The sequence below is a fragment of the Pteronotus mesoamericanus genome, unplaced genomic scaffold (genome assembly GCF_021234165.1).
Source record: "Pteronotus mesoamericanus isolate MK-2021 breed Mesoamerican mustached bat unplaced genomic scaffold, CSHL_Meso_final scaffold_36, whole genome shotgun sequence".
Lineage (NCBI taxonomy): Eukaryota > Metazoa > Chordata > Mammalia > Chiroptera > Mormoopidae > Pteronotus > Pteronotus mesoamericanus.
The window spans coordinates 10221495-10239793 of record NW_026555313.1 but is presented as its reverse complement, the minus strand read 5'-3'; the positions used below and the strand labels follow the sequence as shown (position 1 = coordinate 10239793).

The 18299-nt window shown below is 34.9% G+C and overlaps 1 protein-coding gene and 1 pseudogene across 9 annotated transcripts in view; one reads left to right on the top strand and one right to left on the bottom strand.

Moving 5' to 3' along the window:
- The window catches only part of GRIA4 (glutamate ionotropic receptor AMPA type subunit 4), a 386291-nt gene that overhangs the window by 340486 nt on the left and 27506 nt on the right, over window positions 1-18299 (bottom strand). The window lies entirely within an intron of this gene.
- LOC129086018 (60S ribosomal protein L23a-like) lies at window positions 9907-10408 on the top strand (annotated as a pseudogene).

Sequence of the window (18299 nt, the reverse complement as noted above, 5' to 3'; positions counted from 1 at the left end):
AGCGCTGGGCGCTCTGGGCGCTCTGGCCGCCCAGCCTCAGGCCTCCCGGGAGCCTTGACACCCCAGCCTTCAGCTGTTCTTACTTTTGCTGCCCTGCTTTGCCCTGAGCCTTCCCCCTCCCCATCTCAGCTAGGGCTGTTCTCTTCCATGGGAGCGTATCACTAATAAACTCTGACTGTGCATTAAAAGATTTGCAGGTATGTAATTCTTTACATGTGCCAGCAAGAAGAACCAGCAGGTCTCTCCCATTGACATTAGTAATGCAGAAATAATTCTTCTGTCACAGTGTTATTTACAGTTATTTGCCTTACGTGATAATATCCAAAGAATCAAGAAACCTCTTGTATTAAAAGAATAATTATAGTATATATAAAAAAGAAGTCTCTCATAAATTATAATTCTATTATTAATAAAAACCTATTTAGAAAGGGAAAAGGGAGTGATAGTAATTTGGAGAGAATACCAAGAGAATTATATGACCTGGATATTGCTCTGGTCACAATTAAGAAAGAGATCTCTACAAAGTTTGGTTGCACAAGCCCCCTGCTGGTTGCCATGCTCAAACACCCATCCTTTTATTAGTGACATTAGAAAGAGAAAAGCCAGATGCAAATTAAATAAATATATTAGGGAAAGAAGTATAAATTATCTCAGTAGTTCCACCTTGGAGAGGGCAGAGGAGGAGTTTATCAGGGGTTTGGGAGTGGGACAAAAGACAAGGACAAAGGGCAGTGCTTTTGAGCTTGGATTTTTGTGCTGTGTCCTGAGCCTTCTTGTTCAGAAACTTACTAGATATTCAGACCTGTTACTTCCCCTGAGGGTTTTTTCAGTCTTTGTAAGAAATGTACGCAGGCCATGCTGCCATGCTGATTTATCTGGTGGTCACTCCCGCATAGAAGAAAGTCCTGGACTAGGACATTCTCCTGGTCATTGGGGATGTGTGATTTGGGTGACTAGTAATTTTACAAAATCAATATCATAATTGTTCGTCCTCCTTCTTACTTCTAAACCACACCCCCCTCCCAAAAGCTAGAATAAGTAGAGAGGGAAATTAGCACTGTGAACAATATAGTCTATAATGTTATCTTAACACACATAATGTTATACAGATAACATTATTGTTCTTATTATTCTTATTATTTTCAAACCATTTTTTCCTACAAAATGGAATTGAACAAATGAAAATGGAATAAAAACAAAGAGCAACTCAAAACACTTCTCACAGACCATCTTTCCAACCCACTTGTTTTTATTCATTCTCCAAGATTTAAATATATTACCTCTAGGATGCTTTTCTTGACATCATGCTTCCTAACTTTTCTTCCTCCATCCATTTTCACATCCTGGATACCATTCTATCACAGCACTGACTGTACTAGGTTCACTCAGGAAGCTTTTTCTGGGAAATCGTCATGGACATTCAACTGAATATGACCTGGTTGGTTGGTCAGTGTAGCATAATATTGGATCGATCAATACCCTGGATTTATGTACGGATAAGCATGACCTAATATTGTCATTAAAAAAATAGACCATTTTTCTTCTCTGAACTTCTCTGAATGGAGGAGGCTTTACATCACCTGGAGAACCAATTTTCTAAGACCGTTGGGTGGCTAGTCTATTCCTCTTCTCATTCATCTTAAGTACAAATAAAGAAACATATTTGAAAAAATCCCTCAGAGTTAGGAGTTGATGTCCTCATATTACTAGTTACACTGGAAGCCTATGATAAAATGGAAAATATCTAGACAAAAATTAAGCCCTTGAGAAGTGCAGCCTAGATAAGGAATCTGACGAGGACGTAGAGATATTCTCCCAGTTGTTTGTGTCTTCCCGGGAATGCTGTCTCTCAATAGTCCCATTTCCCTTTTTTCTTTTAATCATTCCTATTTCAACTTAGGGTCATCTGAAAGATAACTATGTTTTATATGTTTATTGCTTGTTGATTAAAAAAAACAAACATTGAGAACATTATGCTAAGTGAAATAAGCCAGAGAAAGACAAATGCCACAGGATTTTACTCAAATGCGGAATCTAAAGAACAAGGAAAATATAGACAGACTCATAGAGAGCAGGCTGACAGCTAAGGGTGGGGGGAAGTTAAGGGTGTAGAGATTGAGGAAAAAGAACTCATGGACAGGGACAATGGTGTAATGAATGTTGTGGTCGGCGGGGGGGGAAGGGGACTAAGTGATAATGGAAAAAATACAATAATGAAAAAAAGGATTAGGATAAAAAATTTTAAAAAACATTGATTTCTCAATACAATGGGATGTTGAATATATCTCTTTAAATAATATTAAATTTCAATTCCTTTTTAAGGGCATAGAGTTTTTCTGTAATTGTCTTAGTGTCCCTTATAGAAAAGGAATCTTTATGCCTAATAATAACTGTAAAATATCAAAACAGCCCCTCCTTTGTGGAACATGCATCTCTGGCATCAATATTATTTGAAGCTCCAAATTAAGTTAAAGGTTGGTAAAATGGCCCACTTTGTGTGTGAAATTGGGACCTGTTTCATCAGCAATACTTAATTACTGTATTGGACTTAAAGTGACACCCCCATTAATTAGCTCAGAGACTCGCATTAGTCATTCTTTTGGCATTGTAGCAATTCAAATTACAGAAAAGCTGATATGGGGATGATAAATGACAACAGGCTACTAAAATGGTTACTATCTATTGAGCCAAATCAACACAACTGCAAACAAAAGTGTGCTAAGGAAAACACTGCAGTGAATGGTAATGATATAAAGTGTTATCAAAGTGTCATAAACAATTTGAGAAACTCTCTTCTCTACCTAATGAAGCCAAAATATGGGTCTTCATTAAAGATGGACTTAAACGGTTCAAGTACATCCCACCCAGTTATATCTAGAAAAGTGTTCCTCAAACATGAGCGATCATCAAAATTATCCGTTTTTCTAAAAAGAAGTTGAGATTTTTGTGTCCTTCTCCTTCCTTCCATTTCCTCACCACCATTTCTGAATTGATATATCTGTTTATTTTTATAAATATCTCAGGTGATTGGGACGCAGGTTTGGGAACCACAAATTTAGAACGTAAGTATTCAGTACACATGCTTCAGGCCTCTCAACATAGCTGTGTGTTACAAAGGCATTGCATGCCAATTCAAAGTGTGACATTATTTGAAGAAAGTAGTATTTGAAGTATTTACATTGATTGTCTTTGCAGAATAGTATTTTCATTGACTATAAATTAAGCATGAAAATTCATATTTTGTGAATTTCTATGTTTACCAATGCTATGATTTTTTTCTGCTTATATTTACTGATCTGCCTGAAATTTCATTTTTAAAATATACAAGTTATAAGATTTGTATGTCTTATAAGTTTCTGGTTTTAATCAGTTAAATTGTAGAATTTTTGCTCTAATAGCCATATATTTTCAGAATTGGGTCTACTTTATTGACTGATACAATTTTTCTCTTAGAAGGGCCTGTTTGAAGATAACTTATATACTATTTATACAGCATCTATTTTAGTGAGACATTTATATACAATATTCTCTTTCCTGAGATTTCTACAAGAAAAGCCAGCTTGTAATTTGAAAGTTTAAAGTAAACATGCTTCATGTACCATCTGAATAAGTGGCCTAAATACTCGTTAAAAGCTATAGTTTTTGTGCCCTATCCCAGACCAGCTGAATCAATATATTTGAGGTAAAGTCCAGGAATTCATATCATTAAAAAGTGTCTCTCCGCTCCACTCAGAGATTCTTAAGTATGCTAACAGTTAAAACTCCCTGTGCAGATTGTAAAGACTTTGTCTTGATGTTTAAGAGTTTTATATTGTTGTCAAGTCTTTTTCAATAATAGAAACTTGTTTTATACTTTTTGGTTGTTATATAATAAAATATTTAAATCTTATACATTTTCATAATTGGTGTCCTATTTTCCATTCTCAGGAATTACTTTAAATATAAGGAAGCCTAAAAGGTGGTGTAGATGCTAGGAATTCCTGCTGCATTATTTTCATAATAAAGAAAAATCTGCTTTATTTTATCTGACAGTCCCTCTCTCCAGAAAGGTAAAACTTGCAAAAGCAAAATATTTCCACTATATTCAAATTTTAATTTTGTAACATTTATAGAACAATTTATTGAAACATCATTTATTTATTTTCCTAACATTCAGAAAGATTGAATAAATAAACTGGAAATTTTTCCTTAAACTCCTCATTTAATTGTTTATGTAGTTGAGATAATGTTATATACATTTTTTTGGAGTCTCATATTTATCTTAATATTTTCTCTAAAAACTATTTTATTAGGTAACACAAAATTATTAGTATCATCCTTTCTGCCTTTTCATATGAGTTGACTGTGTGGGTGATTCATTATTTCAAGTCATTCCACTATATTTGTACCTTTAGGTTGTAATCAAATTTTCAATATTATAAATAATGCTGAAATCTACTTCCACATTGCTGAAGTATTTACTAATTTATGGCCAGAAATTATAAATATTTAAAAGTTATTGATAAATATAATAAAGTTGTGTTTCAGAAAGCTTAAACCAATTTAAACTTCCCCTAGTTGTACATTGATTAAGCTGATGCATGAAATCTCACAAGGCTTAACTTTTAGTTTCTTTTGAATTTAGTTAATTTGTTATAAATAGGCATATGCTTTTGCATAGGCTATTTTTAGTTATGACAATAAATAAAGATGACATTCATAAGCCAATGTTAATATGTAACAAAATGTAAGCCAAAGTGCTTTATTCCTATCTCAAAATTTGTCAAATAGAAGAACTGTCAGACAAATGGAATAATAATAAACATTACTAAAATATAATCAAAGGCCAAGAATTGGATGAAATAATTTCAATAACACACATTATTTTGTAAATGAATTTAAGTTCTATCCTTAATTATTCAAAGACCTTATAAATGAAAATGCCAAAAGTGTCTCAGAAATATTTAGCTAATCCAAATTGAAGAAAATTATATATTTAAATACATTATAGATTTATTCCTTTTCTAATCTATTATGGTTTATTATTATGAATGCATTTATATTTCTTTCTTTCTAATCTATTTTACAATTATTTGCTTTATATATGTCAATAATATGGTGTCTGAAGAATCAGAAGATCTTCACTGTGACTTATAATTTGTAGAGTTCTAATTAGCAAGTGACCTTTCTTATCTTTTTAAAAATACTTATTAACAGGTGCTTGCAGTTTGCTGACTTTTTTAAAAAATCAAGTTGTAAACTTTTATTACAAATTAAGAATAAGGTTCTTAAAAATCTGAACTTGAGCAGGTGTGTAACAATTTAAAAATCTTTTAAGGTACATTGAGAAAAATCAGGCCTTAAAACAAAATGCCTTTACCAAAAAGAGATGTTTTTAGGTAAAAAATAATAAAAACCTCAGATTACATACATAGGGAAGATAATTCTAGTTACCTTGTCAATGGGCAAAAGGCAACCATTTAAGGCCTTCAGCTCCAATCTTTTGTTCCTTTCTTACTGTTGGAATTTCATATTCATTTCTTCTTGTTGGATGACTAAACTGGATAATGGTAGAGATGGTAAGCTGGCATTTATGCAGCCCCACCTTGCTCAGCCTAGGAAAGGGATGAATTCTCAGTTGATGGGTCAGCTGCTTCTGTCTCTCTGCCATCTGGTGGTTTAAGGATTTCTTTCTGTGTGCGGGGGTTTGCATCGGTAATTGAAGTTGCCATGGTATTGACATTGAGGTGGTTGGTGACCTTGGGCCTCATCTTCATTTTCCTTATCTTCTTCATTGCTGTCCTCTCTAGGCTGTCTTTGGTGAGGAGGGTCCCTGTGGAATCTGGTGTATAGCCCCATATATATAATATATAAAATATATATATATACATATTTCTGTCTCACTGGTCTACCTTGTACTCCTGCGCCCTGGTTGGCAGCACCCGCCATCACTTCTCCCTGCACAGGAGGGTTGGAATCCTGTGGTGGACACCAATAGGGTCTCCCTGTGTAGTAAGGTGGGAACCCTCACTTGCCATAGGCCTGGCACTGTTCAGCCTGGGCTTCTGGAGCATTCTCCAATCCTCCATTCTTTTTTCCACTCTCACGATTCTGGCAATTCCACTGTTTATTTCGAGGAGAACCCCAGCAGTAATGCATAGCATCTATAATGGTTACAGTCTGCTGCGTATGTACTGCCTTGTACTCTGACTCCATTGGGGCCTGTCATTTGTGGCCTCCACCCTTTTCTCCTTCAACATCAGACTCCATAGTCTCTCCATCTGCTTCACTGCAAGGTACTTTCTGGGGTTATTCTTCTTTATGGCAGTCCGGTGCACAAATACATCTTAGTGTCATTCCTGCCGATGAAACTATATATGTTTCGTACATTGAACCATCTTACTGTTCCCAAAACCTGCTTTGCAATGAACATCTTGTCCCTCTCACTCCCTCCAACCCTGGCAGTCCTCATATATGAGATATGTGAGACCTCTCTGGCCTCCAGTCCTTTCACTGCTGCCCTCAGACGCACGGCTTGGTGTCTGCATTGCTTAGAGTCGGGGGTAGGCAGCCTCTGGCTCCCAGCCTAGCTGCTCATGGTTGCAACGAGGGTGACTCTAGGGAGCCTGGGCAACAGCTCCTCACAAGGTGGGATGGTTAGTAACTGGGCGGACGGCGGCGGTGCAATGGGTCTGATGGAATTAGCTTGACCTTTCTCATCTTATTTAATGCTGTTTGCAATGACATCCACTTTGTCTGATCAGCATTATAGTATGTGCATGAGAGTGAGGATCATGGGCAGTAAAGTCAGGTTGCCTAAACTGGACCTCATTCTTGCCTTCCATAAGCTGTGACACCTTAGGAAAACCTGTTAGCTTTCTCTTCTGTGATGTGTAAAATGCCAATGATAATAGACCCTATTCAAAGGGTAAAAAGAATTAAATGAGCTATTAGGCACAAGCTGAAAGCTTACAAAAGTGGTGCATCCATGTTGGTTTTCCTTGTTATAATTAATTTTTTCCTTCCCACCTTCCTTACTTCTCCCCTTTTTTTTCCTCCAGAATCTTTCTCTCTCTCTCTCTCTCTCCCTCTCTTATTCCCTGTTTTCTTCTCTTTGTATTTCTTACTATTTTTATAAATATTATCTTTTTAAACTCTCTGAGACATTTGAATATATTGTGTCCTTTTCAGAGTATAAAATGCTATTCCTATATATTGTAAGAAACCGTTCCTAATAATTGGCAATATAAAATTTTTTTAATAAAAATGTCCACTTTCTATTGTCTTATTCCATATTTTTTATTTTCTTGATTTTCTTTATTTTCTATCTTTTTCTATGATTTATACGTTCTTTAGCCTTTTCTCCACTAGTAACCTGGGGAAAAATGTGATCTGGTAGTTACCTCCACATAATATGCTTATTTCTTATTGTATTGACTTCAGTTATTAACAGTGTCTGTTATCATACTTCCATCCCCTCTGTCATTTTCTTTCTGTTGTTCATTTTTGTAAACATATTGTCTTTTTGTAATAGTGAAATATATTTAATATTAGTTTATACTATATATCAAGAACTAAACCTGCTTCCACTTTGAACAATTAGAGCTTTATGACTAATAGTATTTAAATAATTATATTTATCTACATATCTTGAATACCATAAATTTCCTACTAAGTTTAAGTATTTTATAAAACTTTATTGAAATACATTTTATAATATTACTTTTAGGAAGCGGTAACTGGTCATTTATGTCCTAAATTATTGCATGTTTGATATTGTTTGTATATTGAAGTAACCACGTAGCTTGGTAACACATGCTTAACTAACTGTTTTTTCCCACAATAACTGTAGATTATGTCACATTGCTTTCTCTTAGCTAATATTGCTAAGAAGGTGTGTGAGAGCAACCTGATATATTTTTTTTTGTAGGTGACCTCCATTTTTCCTCATGGCCTATAGGAATATTTCTTCACCCCAGCTTCAAACTGTTGACCAGAGTATATCTCAGCCACGTTCTATTGAATTTTCTAACAATATAATAAACTCTTAGACTTCTGGTCAAGATGGAGGCATAGGTAAACATGGTTCATCTCCTTGCAAAACCACAGCAAAAATTACAGCTACACTACAAAACAACTATCAACTAAAATGATCAGAAAATCAAACTGTATGGAAGCCCAACAACCAAGGAATTAAAGAAATCACATTCACTCAGATGGGTGGGAGGGGTGAAGAGAGAGACATGGAATGGGAAGTCCCACACCCACATGTGGTGGATAAAAATTGGGAGGGGAATCTTGGAAGTGAGAGATCCCAGCCCCATACCAGGCCCCCCAGCCCAGGGTTCCAATGCCAGGAAGGTAAGTCCCCATAACTTCTCGCTGTAAAAACCAGTGGGGCTGAAAAAACTGCAGGATTCTCAGGAGTCTCCTCTTAAAGCGTCTGCAGCAATCTTAGGACTTACACAGACTCATGCTCTCTGGGCTCCAGCAGTTTGAAGGGCACCAGTGGCATATGGGGAGAAACTAAGGTATCTGGCAGCAAGGCAAGAGCTGGTGGACAGCTCCCTCCCAGAAAAAATTCCAGAGGCCAGGCATCAATCATTGTTCCTACTCGGAGCCCTCCCTGACACAGAGCCACAAAGCATCAATGCTGTATCTGAGACTCCATCTCCTGGGCCACACTGGTTGCCCAGCTCAGGAGATAAGGCTCTGCCCCATCCAACATACAGGTGTACTTTTCTACAATAGGCCACACTACTAAGACAGGGAGTCAAAGCAACTCTACCTAACACACAGAAAGGAACAGAGGGAGGTTGTCGAAATGAAGAGACAAAGATATATGGCCCAAATAAAAGAACAGATCAAAACTCTGGAAAAGGAACTAAACCAAGTGGAGATAAACAATCTATCATACACAGAGTTCAAAACACTAGTTATTAAGATGCTCAAGGAACTCACTGGGTATTTCAACTGCATGAAGAAAGACCCAGACAGAAATAAAGGTTACATTAAGTGAAATAAAGAAAAAATTACAGGGAATAAGCAGTGGAGTGGATGAAGCTGAGAATCAAATCAATAAATTGGAACACAAGGAAGAAAAAAAAATTCAATAGGAACAGAAAGAAGAAAACAGAATTAAAAAATTGAGGATAGGGTAATTAAGCCTCTGGGACAACTTCAAAAGTACCAACATTTGAATCATAGGGGTGCCAGGAGAGAAAGAACAATAAATTGAAAACTTATTTGAAAAAATATTCAAAGAAAACTTCTCTAATTTGGCAAAGGAAATAGACACACAAGTCCAGGAAGCACAGAGAGTCCAAAACAACATGGACATAGAGAACCACACCAAGACACATCATAATTAAAATGCCAAAGTTTAAAGAAAAAGAGATAATCTTAAAAGCAGCAAGGGAAAAGCAGTTAGTTACCTACAAAGAAGTCCCATAGGACTGTCAGTTGATTTCTCAAAAGAAACTTTGCAGGCTAGGAGGGACTGGCAAGAAGTATTCAAAGTGATGAAAAGCTGGGACCTACAACCAAGTTACTATTTAGAATCAAACAAAGGTATCTTTTAGAATGGAAGGACAGATAAAGTGCTTCCCAGACAAGGTAAAGCTAAAGAAGTTGATCATCATCAGGCCATTATTATGTGAAATGTTAAAGTGATTTATTAAAGAAAAAGATCAAAACTATGAACATAAAAATGGCAATTAATTCACAATTATCAACAATTGAATCTAAAAAACTGAGCAAACAAAAAGAGCAGAAACCGAACTACAGATATGGAGATCATTTGGATGGTTACCACTTGGGAGGGGGAAGAGGGAGAATGGGAGAAAAGTACAGGGATTAAGAAGCACAAATTTGTAGGTACAGAATAGGCAGGGGGATGTTAAGACAGTATAGGAGCTTTTCAAGAAGATGGCGCCGAAAGCTAAGAAGGAAGCCTCTGCCCGCCCCCGCCCCAAAGCCGAAGCCAAGGCAAAGACTTTGAAAGCAAAGAAAGCAGTGCTAAAAGGCATCCACAGCCACACACACACAAAAAAGAGATCTGCATGTCTCCCACCTTCCGGAGACCTAAGACACTGCGGCTCTGAAGGCAGCCTAAATATCCTCGGAAGAGCGCTTTCAGGAGAAACAAGCTTGACCACTATGCCATCATCAAGTTCCCCCAGACTACGGAGTCAGCCATGAAGAAGATAGAAGACACTAATACACTTGTGTTCATTGTGGATGTCAAGGCCAACAAGCACCAGATCAAATAGGCTGTGAAGAAGCTGTATGACATTGATGTGGCCAAGGTCAACACCTTGATCAGGCCTGTTGGGGAGAAGAAGACATATGTTCGACTGGCTCCAGACTATGATGCTTTGGATGTTGCCAACAAAATTGGGATCATCTAAACTGAGTCCAGCTGGCTAATTCTAAATACAAAAATTTTATACTAAAAAAAGAAAGATAGTATAGGAAATGAAGTAGCCAAAAACTTATATGCATGACCCATGGACATGAACTAAGCAGGGATTGCCAGAGGAAATGGGGGGGAATTAGTGGAGGGGGTAGAGGGGGAAGGATTGAGACAACTGTAATAGCATAATCAATAAAATATATTTTAAAAAACAAACACTTTGCATAGATAGTTTCTTAAGAACATTGTTCTAGATAAGGTTTCTTTTGCCAGTTATTGCATTTTCTTCCTGTCTTCAGAAGTGCCATTTATTTATGTATTCAATCAACATTATCTTTCAAAGCTATAACATCTACTCCATCATTACTTAGGTTCTGTAACTCTACATTGTGTGCTATTTTCTCCACTCTATTATCTTTATGTTTTATTCAACTTTTAAAAAATGCTAATACAGTTGTTGGTGTTGCTAATATGGGTTAAATTTTGAAATGATTTTCCTTTTATCATCCAGTGATTTAGTTAATTTTGCCTGCTTCCTTTTATCTCTTGAAGTCTCTTGTCTCTGCTTCACTTCACAGAATTCATGGTTAATTTTCTTAAAAATCAAAAGCCTGATTTTATAATGTTTTCTAATTTTTTTGATATCTATTTAAACACATACTTCTCATTTGTCTTTTGTATGCTATACTATATTCCCTTTTGCATATTTTTTAACAAAAATTTTAGAGTTACCATTGCGTTTTTTTTGCTTTTGTTTTTTTTTAATATTCATTACTGATAAATCTGGGAAGACCCACCCAACCCTGTTAATTGTCCCAAAATAGTCTTGATAGATCATCATTTATTTCCGTTCCTTTTTTAAACAGATGTTCTTGGAATCTTTTCCTTATTCTTTCAACTTGGGGCTTTATTTAGTTACCCTGTTACTTGAAGGAGGGCATAAGCAAGGCTTGAGGCAATGGGCAGCTGTATTCTAGTTGTTACTTCTGCCCATATTCTTTCCAAATCAGCTGACTCATCTGACAAAGAACATATCTGGATTTTTTTCACTCTTCAGCTTTGGCGTAGTCACCCAATCAAGCAAGATATTATGTCACAAAATCCTTTTTAACTGGACTTGTGCAGTCCTCTTTTTGCAGCTACAAAGTTTATTCTCTTGCTTCTTTTTGTTTATATCTTTCCTGGTTCAGCTTTGCCTTCATGCTGCAGTTCCTGATTAAGAAGCTGAATCAGCAAACCAAAATAGCCTAACCACATCACTTCTTTTCAATTCTGCTGCACCTGAAATTGTCTGGCTGGTGTAGGGTGTATGTCTTAAATTAGGAGTTTCTTGTTTCTTCTGTGGGCCACCCACTGCTTAGCTCCCAAGCCTTATATCTACGTAGATTTTGTTAGTAGAGTCTTCTAGAAACAATTTCATGTTTCTTATACATTTCACTTTCCAATCAATTTACGTGACATATATGAAGGGTCAGCATTCATCCTCTTTTGCCTAGGTAAAGTAATACCTGTAATACATTATGATTCTGTGGTATGGGCTACCCTTTCCTTATTTTCAGTACAAAGAGAATTTCTTCATTTTATGTTTATCTTATGCCAATGTACTCTTATTATATCTCCTTAGGATGAAGACATGTGGTCCAGATCACTTTAGACATATCTGTTTTATTTAGTTTTTTTCTAGAACTTTACTGGTTGGGTGGATAGGTGAGAAAGTCTTACAGTACCAGTTAAGTATTTGCAGAAGAATTGATAATGTTGATGGTATTCCAGTTAATGCCTTTGCCACTTTTATATGACTGTCAAGATTTAGGAATAAGGATCACCCCTTAACTTTCCAAGGAATGTTGGGTGTCACCCAACTGCATGGATAGAATATCACCATAATATTTAACAGAGTTAAGGTGTATAGTTTTTTTCCTGAATATTAAGTTTCCGTAAGTGGCTCACTTCTCCTCCCTCAACTGCGGATTCCTGTGAAAGCACAGAAAAAGGGTTGTAAAGGGCAGTTTTATGTCTTGTAAGAAACAGACCACAAGTAACATTGCTCAACATGGACTGGAGAACATTTCTGCTCCAACATGGTACTGAAGGATAGAGAGGCGGCTAACAGTGCATGGGTTTTAGTGAAAGTGATGAATAACATGAAAGAGCCCTTAGGATTCACATCAACAAAATTAGGAATGACATAGAATGATATTATATGGTTGCCCATATGTTTGCAAAATATACTCTATCTTGTTATATTAAGCGTTCTTGAGAGATTTAAAAAAAACTTCCCAAATCAGAAATGTCTTACCTGCCAAGTCTGTTGCCATTTAAGTGTTCTCTATACCAGCTTTAGTTAAGTCAGTAAACAAAAATATTATATTCAATTTTCTGCTCATGTAACTACTAAAATGCACATCAATGAAAAGACAGCTAGGCAACAACATCTGAAGAAAAGGTAATGACAAGGGTGAGTGGAGAGAAAAAGACTAATACAACAGAGCAATTTAGGTTAAACTACCACTAGATCTAAATATTATTACTCACAGATTAAAAGTTAATATTGTTGCTAAATTTGGAATTTTATTAAACATATAGAAGTAATAATTATTTTATATTAATTATTAAGTGTTAGTAAAGTTCTATATTGAAATGGTAAAGCTGTGTTTTATTTTACTTATTTAATATTATGACAGATATTGGATAAATTAACACTCATAAACATTTGTAAGTGCTCATTAAATCTTACAAAGTGATGTTCATGATTTTGAAAATAGAGATTTACAACAAATATAATAATTAAGGGAAGAATAGTGCTACAAAACATGTTCTGTTTGACACTTTTTACATGTTAAGTGAATAGAAAATTAAAATTAAGCAAAAGAAATATAATTTTAAGAAGTATGTTAGCAAAACAAAATGAAAATGATTAGCTGTGACTAGTCATCTATCTAATTAAAAGTGAATAAAAATCAGCACAAAGTATGATGTAAAGGGCATCATCACTCACTATTGATGGCCAAGCATGTTTATTTGGAAAACACCTTCACAGGACATGGCAACAGCCTTTAAAACACCCATGCCTCCTTGCCCAGTAATTTTTCTAGAAATATATCTAATGGAGATAAGTCAAAACATAATAAAATTGTTATTTACAATTGTTAGACAGTGAAAAAACATAAAAGACTTAAAAACAATTCACTAAATTATTGACATCCATAAACTCAATTATTACAGGCAAATTAAAATAGTATTTTAATAATTATTGGGAAAATGGCTAAAATAAAATTTTAATCCAAAGCAGCACAACAAACTTTAAAAATGAGTGTTTTTATTAAAGTAAAACTAATATTTATATTTTTATTATTCAATAGCAAGATCACTGGGTTTTTAACAGTTTAGTTTGCTGTAAGTATATTTTTCAAATTGCCTACCACAGTAACATAACTTTTTCAATTAAAATACTTGTCAGGATAAAGCACCAACTTTAAATGTGTTGCTAAGAAATTCTGAGACTACAAGGATAATGTAAATTATTTTTTGCATTTTTATGATTTTGAAATTCTTATGAAATATCCAACTTCTTAAGTAAAAACAAATGTCTTTTCTTACATTACCTTTTCTGAATGTTCAGGAACAATTTACATTAGTCTGTTTATTACAAATAAACCTTATATTACATTTCAAAAGCTAAAATATAGTTATTTACTAATATAAATGTTGAAATTCTCATAACAATAAAGAATTCTTTAACTATATTCTCCATTAATCATTTATTCCAATCATTCTAATTTTTTTTAAATTACGAAATGTCAAACATTTTGAATACCTGTAGCCATTGTTAATGGAATTAATCAAATCATGACAAATGTGACATAAGATGCAAGCCATGTACGAATACAGGAAACATGGACTTATTTTCATTTTCATATTTAAGTGAAAGTTAAGATGCCATCTGTAAACTAAAGGGCATAGAAAGCATAATCCTATTGCTATCTTCTAATTTTATGATTCTTTGTTTTCTTTATATTAGTAAGGTACTGCGAACGGTGGAAGAAGTTTGGAATTAAACTAAAGAGACTTGGACAAATAGTCCCAGCTGTATCAAAAAGGAGGCATATGACTTTACAAAGTTCATTTAGCTTTTCTGATAAAAGAAACTACCTCATTTAATAATTCCTTTTCAATTTAATGGACTTTGATTATCATGGTTATATTGTGGAAAATATGACAGCATCATCATTATAAATTAAAACTATACACTGTACAATTTTGAAGGAAAATGTTGAGGGATATCCTCAACTCTTCTAAGATGAGTTTCTCTGGGTTATTTCACACAATATTATTTTGCTTATTTTCATAAACACTGTGAAGTGTAGAAATGGTTGACTCTGATCATCAACAAGACCTATGATTGTGATGTGATGCTGAAACCTCCACTGGGCCTAAAGGCCTCTGATCCTTTTTGCAGTTACTGAAAGATGCCATGAGTGTACTTCATCAATAAAATTAGTAACATCTGTTTAAACAGAATTTAAAAATATACTTTGCATTTATTCATTACTAGTTCCATTAATAAACTTGAAAAAAACTTTTCTTCAAAAGTTTGTTTGTTGATAATCTGCTATGTGCACTACACTGATTTGAAAACTGAGAACAGATAATAAAAAAGGATATGCACACAACTTCACTTAATAAAAAAGGTTAAAGATGATAAGAAAGGGAAAGGAAGCATGAATGTTATCCTGGGAAGTCAGAGGAAGAAAGCGAGTTCTCATAATTCAAAGAAAGTTGAATAAAGGGAGAAAGCAATTCTCTAAAAAGACATAAACTTAAGGTATCTAATGGAGGTAAAAGTGTAAAAAATAAAAACCAAGATCTATAAAGAGACTATGAAATATTAGCGTGAAGAATAGAAATTTCTTTTAATCCTCACCTGAGGACATTTTTTTTATTGCTTCTATACGGAGATGAAGGGAGAGAGAGAGAGAGAAGAGAAAAACTCCATGCCAGAGAGAAACATCGATTGGTTGTCTTCCTGTAACTGGGTATATGCCCTGACTGGGAATCAAACCCGCAACTTTTTGGTTGAGGAGACGACACTTGTACCAATTGAGACACACCAGCCAGGGCAAGAATAGTGATTTTTAGTTTTTAAAAAAAGGCTAAATTATCAAACATATTATTTAAAAATGGGTAGAAATAATATGCCCTAATAAAACATGGAGGAAAAACACAGATTCCTGAAAAGTATTCGATAACATCACTACTAATGTACTTAACCAAATTTACTTAAAAATGACTATATGTATTACTGATGAAATGGAATAACATGATTTAGAGCAACAGGTATTTAGTAGATTCAGGGTAGCTGCATATACACTGTTTCTTGGGTAGTGTTCGTAGGTGCCCCAGGCCTTGATAGGTTCTAGTTAACACAATGTTTCTGATCCATCTCTTCCACATCTCATACTGTTCACAGCAGCATGATCTTTCTGCTGCTTTGATTTCACATCCATCACTGTCAATATTGCACAGCTTTCATTAGTGTTTCAATGGACAACTACAAAATTTCTTTGGGGGAAACACTTCACAATTTCACTCTTGCATAAGAACTCAGCCTAAGAGTTACTCCAGTTCTTTCAAAACATGCAATCAATATCGTCTGTCAGGTGACACGGAAAAATTAGTTCGAACTTGCATGCTGTTTTGGTAGCAAAACTAAACCATTATAAGAATTCAGAATCTCAGAAATCCACATTAACTGAAACTAGTACTTCATCGATGATGAACCATCTTCCTTTGTGATCATTCTCATATGGATTAGCTTTTAAGAAGTGGAACCTAACCAACAAAACAAACAAGCAAGGAAAATATTAACCAACAACCTGAAAGAAAAAAGAAACTAACAGAGTCAAGGGGGCAGGAGAGGGGGGTAGGGAAAGGGAAGGGAAGGGTCAAGTCAGGGAACATGTATGTCGGACCCATGGACAAAGCCAAAGTGGAGAAGGATTGAGGGAAGGAGGTGGGGGTGAGGAAAGGGGAGGGTGGTGGCGGGAAGGTGGAGACAAATGTATTTGAACAAAAGATAAAAATTTTAAAAAAAAGAATCTTCATGTTAAAACTACTTTTTATTTTACCTACATTCTAGAGTAACAATATGCTATAATAACACTTATATATAAATTGTTAAAACCTGTTAGGCTTTAGATACAGTGCCTTATGCTCCTAACTAGAATTTTTTCTGTCCTTAGAATCTGCAAAGCACGATGTTTAATTTAGCATGCTTACCACTATCTGGTTAACATGATGGTCATCTATTCACATGCTTTATTTCTCTTTCCAGGCTTCAGACTTCATGAGGGCAGAGCATTTATCTGACTTTCCTTTGAATCCTCCATAGTGCCTACTATGATATGATGTATTTGGTAGACATTCAGTAAATATTTATTAATAATTGTGTTAACAAATGCATATTTTTCTGAGATGATTCATATCATACAATTTGAGCAAAATGCAGATATATTCCCCAGAGAAATTCAGTGCAATTTAAAAGTACCACTTTTAAAACAGCAATGATATTAAAATAAACTGTTTTATATTATGCTGTTGTAAACAAAAGGCTTGTTAAAGGATACAGGGATAGACTACTATTGTTAATACATGCATTAAAATTAGATATGTATTTCCATTTCTAACATTAAGGGCAACAAAGCTTCTTTTTATTCTTCATACTATTCAGATTAGCTAGCTTCATGGAAAATATTTCCAAATGGTTGATTATATTTTCTACAATAATGGGGAGTACAAATATTAAAGTTAAATAGCATTTTGTATAGTTTTTAATCTTACAAATCCTCTAAATTCTCCTCTGTCTCTATGCTTAAGATTTCAGGTTAAAGAAAAAAACATTGTTTTGTATTAATACATGCTGAGGTCACTGTTCTAGTAACACCAGCTGAAAAGTCAAGAAACTGAATCATCATGTGGTGAGATTCCAATACATCAGACGGAGGGGGACAGGATGGTTTGATGGCTGTGACAGATAGCGCGCTGATTCAATGTTAGCCACGCGCAGTCAGAACGATGTGCCTCTGCCTCTCTGCTTTGTTTGATATGATTCATTGTTGAGAGATACTGTCATTGTTTTAGGATTGCTCTTTACAATAAGTTCGTGGGTTAAATAAGCATCCTTTTTCCAAAGACATACGTTTATAATGATGTATCAGCAGTGAGGAAGCATCACCCTATGGCATGTACCAAATAGGGTTAGACTGTCGACATGAACTTCTGAATCTTGGGAACACAGGAAAAATGGAGAGATTAGCTTTTTCCATGTTAGCCTTGATAATGCAGAGGTTACTTATGTATTATATCTATGGAGAATAGAAAAGAATGAAATTATAGGATGTTTTGATTTGGTATGTGTGTCACGTGGGGTAACAAAAGAAAATGAGACTCAATAAAAACCTACTTTGTACTTGAAAAAGCTAAACTTCAAAAAAAATAAAAAGATGGCAAAGAATCCTTGAGGGATAAGAATAGGAAATTATAAGAAAAACATAAAAATTATACTATCTACACTTTTGCAAATTTAGTTTACAATTGTCTTAATATGTACATTTCTTTAACATTATCTGCCTTTAATAATATGAAGATTTTATACTACTAAACATTCTATGTGGGAAATCATGAATAAAAGCTGAATTAATGAAAAGCAAGAAGGCATTTCTCTTTTCTTTGCACTGGAATCTGCTCAGGTTGTATTTACTGATTCATGTGTAATGGATTACAAATATACTCAGTAATTGAAAGCCGGCGGTTAGAGTTGCCCACATGCATGGTAACAGAAATGTGAGGCAGAGCTGTCTCTGGTTGATGTGAATAGTCAGCAGCTGTGTCTTCCGGCAATAGTCCA